At 42.2% G+C, this 8,968-nt stretch overlaps 1 long non-coding RNA gene across 2 annotated transcripts in view; it reads right to left on the reverse strand.

Annotated features, from left to right (window-relative positions):
* The window catches only part of LOC121318000, a 110,408-nt gene extending 101,452 nt beyond the window's left edge, over positions 1 to 8,956 (reverse strand). The window contains exons 1-3 of one of the 2 annotated variants that reach the window (XR_005950565.1): positions 8,868 to 8,956; positions 7,479 to 7,521; positions 4,510 to 4,546 (exon numbers count right to left, since the gene is read on the reverse strand). This is a non-coding gene — a long non-coding RNA (uncharacterized LOC121318000). Of the gene's footprint in view, positions 1 to 4,509; positions 4,547 to 7,478; positions 7,522 to 8,867 lie in introns of those variants that run through there. The other variant, XR_005950564.1, reaches the window with a different exon arrangement.
* Between the last annotated feature and the right edge of the window lie 12 nt (positions 8,957 to 8,968).

The following is an 8,968-nucleotide window of genomic DNA, read 5'->3' on the forward strand; positions in this document are numbered from 1 at the left end:
GCCATAAGAGAAGACATGAACCTGCATTGTACCTGAACAATCTGTAAGGGTTCCCTGCCATAAGACAAGACATGAACCTGCATTGTACCTGAACAATCTGTAAGAGTTCCCTGCCATAAGAGAAGACATGAACCTGCATTGTACCTGAACAATCTGTAAGAGTTCCCTGCCATAAGAGAAGACATGAACCTGCATTGTACCTGAACAATCTGTAAGAGTTCCCTGCCATAAGAGAAGACATGAACCTGCATTGTACCTGAACAATCTGTAAGAGTTCCCTGCCATAAGAGAAGACATGAACCTGCATTGTACCTGAACAATCTGTAAGAGTTCCCTGCCATAAGAGAAGACATGAACCTGCATTGTACCTGAACAATCTGTAAGAGTTCCCTGCCATAAGAGAAGACATGAACCTGCATTGTACCTGAACAATCTGTAAGGGTTCCCTGCCATAAGACAAGACATGAACCTGCATTGTACCTGAACAATCTGTAAGAGTTCCCTGCCATAAGAGAAGACATGAACCTGCATTGTACCTGAACAATCTGTAAGAGTTCCCTGCCATAAGAGAAGACATGAACCTGCATTGTACCTGAACAATCTGTAAGGGTTCCCTGCCATAAGACAAGCCATGAACCTGCATTGTACCTGAACAATCTGTAAGAGTTCCCTGCCATAAGAGAAGACATGAACCTGCATTGTACCTGAACAATCTGTAAGAGTTCCCTGCCATAAGAGAAGACATGAACCTGCATTGTACCTGAACAATCTGTAAGAGTTCCCTGCCATAAGAGAAGACATGAACCTGCATTGTACCTGAACAATCTGTAAGAGTTCCCTGCCATAAGAGAAGACATGAACCTGCATTGTACCTGAACAATCTGTAAGAGTTCCCTGCCATAAGAGAAGACATGAACCTGCATTGTACCTGAACAATCTGTAAGAGTTCCCTGCCATAAGAGAAGACATGAACCTGCATTGTACCTGAACAATCTGTAAGGGTTCCCTGCCATAAGACAAGACATGAACCTGCATTGTACCTGAACAATCTGTAAGAGTTCCCTGCCATAAGAGAAGACATGAACCTGCATTGTACCTGAACAATTCTGTAAGGGTTCCCTGCCATAAGAGAAGACATGAACCTGCATTGTACCTGAACAATCTGTAAGAGTTCCCTGCCATAAGAGAAGCTGACATGAACCTGCATTGTACCTGAACAATCTGTAAGGGTTCCCTGCCATAAGAGAAGACATGAACCTGCATTGTACCTGAACAATCTGTAAGAGTTCCCTGCCATAAGAGAAGACATGAACCTTGCATTGTACCTGAACAATCTGTAAGGGTTCCCTGCCATAAGACAAGACATGAACCTGCATTGTACCTGAACAATCTGTAAGAGTTCCCTGCCATAAGAGATGACATGAACCTGCATTGTACCTGAACTTCTGTATAGGTTCCCTGCCATAAGAGAAGACATGAACCTGCATTGTACCTGAACAATCTGTAAGAGTTCCCTGCCATAAGACATTTGACATGAACCTGCATTGTACCTGAACAATCTGTAAGAGTTCCCTGCCATAAGAGAAGACATGAACCTGCATTGTACCTGAACAATCTGTAAGAGTTCCCTGCCATAAGAGAAGACATGAACCTGCATTGTACCTGAACAATCTGTAAGGGTTCCCTGCCATAAGAGAAGACATCTAAACCTGCATTGTACCTGAACAATCTGTAAGAGTTCCCTGCCGTTAAGAGAAGACATGAACCTGCATTGTACCTCGATGTTGCATCCTCAAGAGAAGACATGAACCTGCATTGTACCTGACAGTCAATCTGTAAGGGTTCCCTGCCATAAGAGAAGCCATGAACATGCATTGTACCTGAACAATCTGTAAGAGTTCCCTGCCATAAGAGAAGACATGAACCTGCATTGTACCTGAACAATCTGTAAGAGTTCCCTGCCATAAGAGAAGACATGAACATGCATTGTACCTGAACAATCTGTAAGAGTTCCCTGCCATAAGACAAGACATGAACCTGCATTGTACCTGAACAATCTGTAAGAGTTCCCTGCCATAAGAGAAGACATGAACCTGCATTGTACCTGAACAATCTGTAAGGGTTCCCTGCCATAAGACAAGACATGAACCTGCATTGTACCTGAACAATCTGTAAGAGTTCCCTGCCATAAGAGAAGACATGAACCTGCATTGTACCTGAACAATCTGTAAGAGTTCCCTGCCATAAGAGAAGACATGAACCTGCATTGTACCTGAACAATCTGTAAGGGTTCCCTGCCATAAGAGAAGACATGAACCTGCATTGTACCTGAACAATCTGTAAGGGTTCCCTGCCATAAGACAAGACATGAACCTGCATTGTACCTGAACAATCTGTAAGAGTTCCCTGCCATAAGAGAAGACATGAACCTGCATTGTACCTGAACAATCTGTAAGAGTTCCCTGCCATAAGAGAAGACATGAACCTGCATTGTACCTGAACAATCTGTAAGGGTTCCCTGCCATAAGACAAGCCATGAACCTGCATTGTACCTGAACAATCTGTAAGAGTTCCCTGCCATAAGAGAAGCCATGAACCTGCATTGTACCTGAACAATCTGTAAGAGTTCCCTGCCATAAGAGAAGCCATGACGATAACAGAACAATCAGTGGGAAGAGTCCTAGAAAGGAAGTTCTTCTGAGCTGTGGAAATGTGCAATCCACACAGCTTTTAACTCAATAGCTTTATTAGGAATATTAGCTGCATTTTCCAATTAGTTATTCACGCTTTTCTTTTTCCTGGAAACACAAAACTTCATTATGAAATGTTATGAAATGTTTTCTTTCTTAGAATGGAATGGTTACATAATTAGATTAAGTAAAGACCTGAAGGATTTAGTTGTTCGAATTCATTAGTTTCGGATTTGTCTAAAGCCATTAGTTTAGACCCTGTCATCACCTAGTAATCTACGCTAGTCCCCAAAACAGTGTGTTAAAATGGAAAATGAGATTAGCCATGAGGCTTGTGCAACACTAAGAAGCCATTCTCTCATCTGCAGTGTGTTAATAAATACAACTAACACAGCTAGCAGCCTCACTCCATGTGTCAGGAAGAACTCCTTTAAACAAACTGGTTGATACACCAGAAGGAAACGTATGCTTGACATAAACTGCAAGATAGAGGGAGGAAAAGTATCAGTTGTTACAGGAGTGAACATTAAAACAGACTCCTAAAGATGACACTCACTGGTGAGTGCTTTATGGTGCAACTATAATGCAATGTACTGCATTTTCAACAGCCTCATATTGCATTTTAAACAGCCTCATATTGCATTTTAAACAGCCTCATACTGCATTTTACCAGAAAGAGTTCCCAAACATAAAGTAATGAATCTCTCTCAGACTCGAACCAGTAAAAAAAAAAACATTCTAAATATTTTATAAAGCCCTTGTAAACTTCTGTAAGGGTTAGCACATCTAAAATAAAATGGCAGTTCATTGAGCATGTTTCTCATACAGTTTGGACTGTGTGCTTATTTGAAATGCACAGAATTGCTGTGTGGGATTTTTCAAGGCTAGGCAACAATTTGTACTTGACAAAAGTTGAAGAGTTGCTTCTGCCATATTAAAAATGTGTTATTTTCCAAACCCCTCATATTGAAAGACATGTGTGAGCGTGTGTGTGAGTGTGTGATCGGATGATCTTAATTATATTGATCTGCAAGTGAATGATCAGGAATTCAGCTGGAGAGAGGCTAGAGGAACATAGTTTATCAAGTTCCCACCAGCGTTCAATAAAGAGGCTGCTCTGGGCATGCAGGGTATTTGAAAAGGTTCTTTTCAGGACTTTGATCAAAAATCAAGCGTTTTCACATTGTTAATAAATACATACCCAAAAGTACAGTAAGATTAGAGTTGTGTTAATGAAACATTAAGCTATGCTTGTGGGTGTTCAGAAGGGGGTTTCATTTTTTCCTATTTCAACAGCCAGCTTGTTATAATAACCTCACAATTCTGAGCTCCCCACAGCAATGGTCATCAATAGAAACAGTTCATTCTGTATAGTATAACCATGTAACTCCTTGGTTCTTCATGGTTATCTCTTACAGGCAAAGAACTCTCTCTATTTACTTCATCACACCCACAGTAGTCAGAATCTATAACCACAGTACATCCCACAATGCTGCCATTGCAACAGGACTGAAGTTAGGCGCGAATTGACGACCATGCACATCGCAGAAAAGCATCTTAACCACTATGCCAGTTCTTGCCCAGCCTTTAACATGTTACACAAACTCCAATAGTCATCTTCAATTGTAGTATTTAAAATTGCATTGCAAGACAAAAGCTAAAATGTAGGTGTGAGGCGAGAGTGTATTAAATGGAATGTCCAGACAGTAATTTATGTGTACAGAAATAAAATAATTTATTTTTATTTTCTATACACAACAAAAGGATTAAATAACAAACGAAAAACAAAATGGTGTGAGGGAAGGAGTGCAGGGGTGGGATCCAAAACAAACTGTGATGACTCGTCTTTAATTTGTCTTCGTGGTGACCCATACATAAACAAAAAAAAAGACAAAAGAAATGTTAGTGTTTCAAAAATCCCGCTGCACAAAACCAGACTCTCCCTCCACCCGTTACTCCTCCTATTTTACTTTCGGACCAACCCCGAACACAGTAGTACGTTCCCTTTAGTATGTAATGTCCCGCCTCTGTAGTCAGTGGAACACCAATCCCCAACCGACACGTGTCCTTATCCTTCACTTGACTCCAGTGGCTGGAATTTACATACTCGTACTTCCGCCCCTCACCAAGGTGCCGCCCCTCAAAAGATGACTTTTGCCATGGTCACGAGATCTTGGTAAGGGAAGTCCCGAGTTGGTTTGATGCCATCTACTGTCGGGAGGCTGAATCACAGACCGAAAACCCTTTGACTCATCACAGTAGGTGTATCTCATTTGTAAAGAATAATTTGGGCAGCATACAGGATATAAGTTATTGTTAAATTCAAACTACACTGAACAAAAATATAAACGCAACATGTAAAGTGTTGGTCCCATGTTTCATGAGCTGAAATAAAAGATCCCAGAAATCTTCCATACGCACAAAAAACCTTATTTCTCTCAAATTTTGCGCACAAATTTGTGTACATCCCTGTTAGTGAGCATTTCTCCTTTGCCAAGATAATCCATCCACCTGACAGGTGTGGCATAACAAGAAGCTGATTAAACAGCATGATCATTATACAGGTGCACCTTGTGCTGGGGACAATAAAAGGCCACTCTAAAATGTGCAGTTCTGTCACACAACACAATGTCACAGATGTCTCAGGTTTTGAGGGAGCGTGCAATTGGCATGCTGACTGCAGGAATGTCCACCAAGCTGTTGCCAGAGAATTGAATGTTCATTTCTCTACCATAAGCAGCCTCCAACTTCATTTTAGAGAATTTGGCAGTACGTCGAACCGGCCTCACAACCGCAGACCACATGTAACCACGCCAGCCCAGGACCTCCACATCCAGCTTCTTCACCTGCGCGATCGTCTGAGACCAGCCACCAGGACAGCTGATGAATCTGTGGGTTTTCAAAATCGAAGAATTTCTGCACAAACTTCAGTTGGCAAATGCTCGCCTTCGATGGCCACTAGCACGCTGGAGAAGTGTGCTCTTCACGGATAAATCCCAGTTTCAACTGTACTGGGCAGATGGCAGACAGCATGTGTGGTGTCGTGTGGGCGAGCGGTTTGCTGATGTCAACGTTGTGAACAGAGTGCCCCATGGTGGCAGTGGGGTTATGGTATGGGCAGGCATAAGCTACGGACAACGAACACAATTGCATTTTATCGATGGCAATTTGAATGCACAGAGATACCGTGACGAGATCCTGAGGCCCATTGTCGTGCCATTCATCCACCGCCATCACCTCATGTTTCAGCATGATAATGCACGGCCCCATGTCACAGGGATCTGTACACAATTCCTGGAAGCTGAAAATGTCCCAGTTCTTCCATGGCCTGCATACTTACCAGACATGTCACCCATTGAGCATGTTTGGGATCCAGTTCCCGCCAATATCCAGCAACCTTGCACAGCCATTAAAGAGGAGTGGGACAACATTCCACAGGCCACAATCAACAGCCTGATGCTCCAACTCTATGCGAAGGAGATGTGTCGCGCTGCATGAGGCAAATGGTGGTCACACCAGATACTGACTGGTTTTCTGATCCACGCCCCAACCTTTTTTTTTAAGGTATCTGTGACTAACAGATGCATATCTGTATTCCCAGTCATGTGAAATCCATAGATTAGGGCCTAATGAATGTATTTCAATTGACTGATTTCCTTATATGAACTGTAACTCAGTAAAATCTTTGAAATTGTTGCATGTTGCATTTATATTTTTGTTCAGTATAATTTGTTGACTTCAGGGGACCTTTGATCCCAATGCTCAGGTAAAAGCTGAGGGTTTAAATGAGAAGATAATTGGCTTTCAAATGATGTTTGTTGTCCCAGGTAGTAGTTCTGGTGAATTCTAAAGCAAGTTGAGCCAGCGCAAGCCTGTCCCACATTTAAAGAAGTGACTGTTACCTAGGCGCCCTGTTTAAATTCCCTCTGTCCCAACTCATTTCAGATTAGAAAGTCTTCAAATCCCCTGCCTCATTAAAAAGGGTAAAGGGCATGCCTGGTGACGAGCTATTGTATTTCTGTGAATCTGTGTGTTCAGCGTTCCACTACATACACTCTGCCTATCTACTTTGCCTTATTCAAATCCGTCCACATAGTTTTCACACCACCCCCACGCCCCCCCCCCCCCCCCACCCCCCCCCCCCCCCCCCCCCCCCCCCCCCCCCCCCCCCAAAAAAAAAAATAAAAAAAAAAATAGATGAGCCCCATAGTCAATCAAGACTAATTAGATTTTCACACAGGAAGATTTCTGAATGCAATGGTGTGTGTGCTTGAAAATCTGCCAACGCCAATGTTTTTGTGTTGTCCTTTTAAAAGACAACAATAGTGGACTGCATTGGTGACCCAGAATGGCCAGTAACACTATTGGAACTGAGAGCATCAGGCATCCTGTGTATCACCATTAAAAACACCCAGAACTGAGAGCACCAGGCATCTAGTGTAACAATATTAAAGACACCCAGAACTGAGAGCATCAGAGAGAATGCATCACCATTAAAGACACCCAGAACTGAGAGCATCAGAGTGCATCACCATTAAAGAAGCCACCACACATAACACAAGAAACCCCGCTCACGACATCAACCATACCATACTGAGTTTATACCATGCTTTATTCTCAGTAACAACCACCAGCTTTGAAAAAAACTCGAGGCATCTCTCGGAATTCAACTATAGGGAATTTAAAAGATCCAGGACCCCCTTGTAAACAAGGCATCGGCCTCAATGGGTAAATCTCCTGGTAAAATAAATAAACAAATAAAAGCTGTGAAATCAGTCGACCACCTACCTCAGCCACTGAACAGTGTTCCTTCATCATCAACCTTCCCCTGCTTTCCAATGAAAAAGAACAATGGACTCATTAAAGTTTGGTTATGAAGAGAAAAAAAATCAAAGCTACATTTTGTTTAAACTTGCATATTAACAAAAAGGCAGTATCCAGTCGAGTTATATAATAGGACTGTGTGAACAGATGCTGTCACGTGTACAAGTGAGCGTACCCTATTGTACAAAACCATTGCATTGCCACTGCAGTGCCACTGGAAACTCACTGGTCAAGGCAATCACACGTGTCCAGGACACTTTGGCAGGCTCAGGTTTAAGCCTCTTCTGAAAACGGAAATTGTTGGTTCCAGGAATGATTTGTAGAAATGAGTCAATTAAGCTGGATGCCTAGCTGATGCAGAGTGAAAAAGCACGCACAAAGAAAAGATGCTTTGTGGGAGATGATTAAGCTACAGCAATGCCAAAATAATGTGTCTTTTTAATAGGCATTGTAAAGGATTATGCCTGTTTGGGACAATTATGAACAAGCAATATTAATCTTAACAAGCCGTGGTCTGTGCCATAAAGAAAGCTTGTTTTTATATAAAGTATCACGGTGGATTGTCTTTTTCTATTATATCACATATCTTTACCAACTTTAGATTTTAAGATGAATGGCATATTGTAGTATACTGGGTCAAACTTTGATGCAGGAGCATGGCGAAAAACTAATACCATCTATAGTACACCACTGTCTAGAACACCCTAAAGATAAAAGCTGAGGGGTTTTAATGAGTGTATACTGTATATAAATCTTCAACACAAATTTGTAACCATATTCCTTTCCTTCTCAGACTGCAAGGAACAATAGGATTGCTGCTTTGGATTAAACACGGTACACAGCATGGAATACATGCGTAATTGAAAAAAAGATGTGTCAGTAGAGCCTAATGTGGGGCAATGAAATAAAACAATTCTTTAGTACAGGGCTCCCAAACTTTCTCAGCTTGAGCCCCTCCTCCCTTTAGTGAGAGAGCTTGTTCGCTTGTACCAGTTCAAGTGCTACTGTCATAGCTCTGACGTTTGAGAAACCCCTCTGTAGTTACTGTACTGTTGTACACTGTCTGACTGCAAATGCAACACAAACCTGCCTGGAAACGTATACTTTATTTATGCAGGGGTGAAACACGAGAGAAATCAAAGCAATAACCCGGATTTGACCTGCCAGTTGGTTTTAAGGTGTTGTCTCTCTTCCCTTGCAGATGGAGTAACATGTATATGCATACAATTGCAGTACGGCTAAAGCTTCAATTGCTTCTGATGACAGGCTGATGAAAGGCGCACTACAGGCGATCATGTTGCTTGTTGTGGGGACTGGTTCAAAAGAAGCCGGTTCTTCTATCCAGCAGCTTACCTGCATTCTGCGCTGTTCCGTGCCGTTACCGCTCCTCTTCCCAAGTCTACAGATAAAACTTATGTATCCAGCTTTGTTGCACAGATCGAGTTCAGCGCCGA

The sequence above is a fragment of the Polyodon spathula genome, chromosome 7 (genome assembly GCF_017654505.1).
Source record: "Polyodon spathula isolate WHYD16114869_AA chromosome 7, ASM1765450v1, whole genome shotgun sequence".
In the NCBI taxonomy this organism is placed as follows: domain Eukaryota; kingdom Metazoa; phylum Chordata; class Actinopteri; order Acipenseriformes; family Polyodontidae; genus Polyodon; species Polyodon spathula.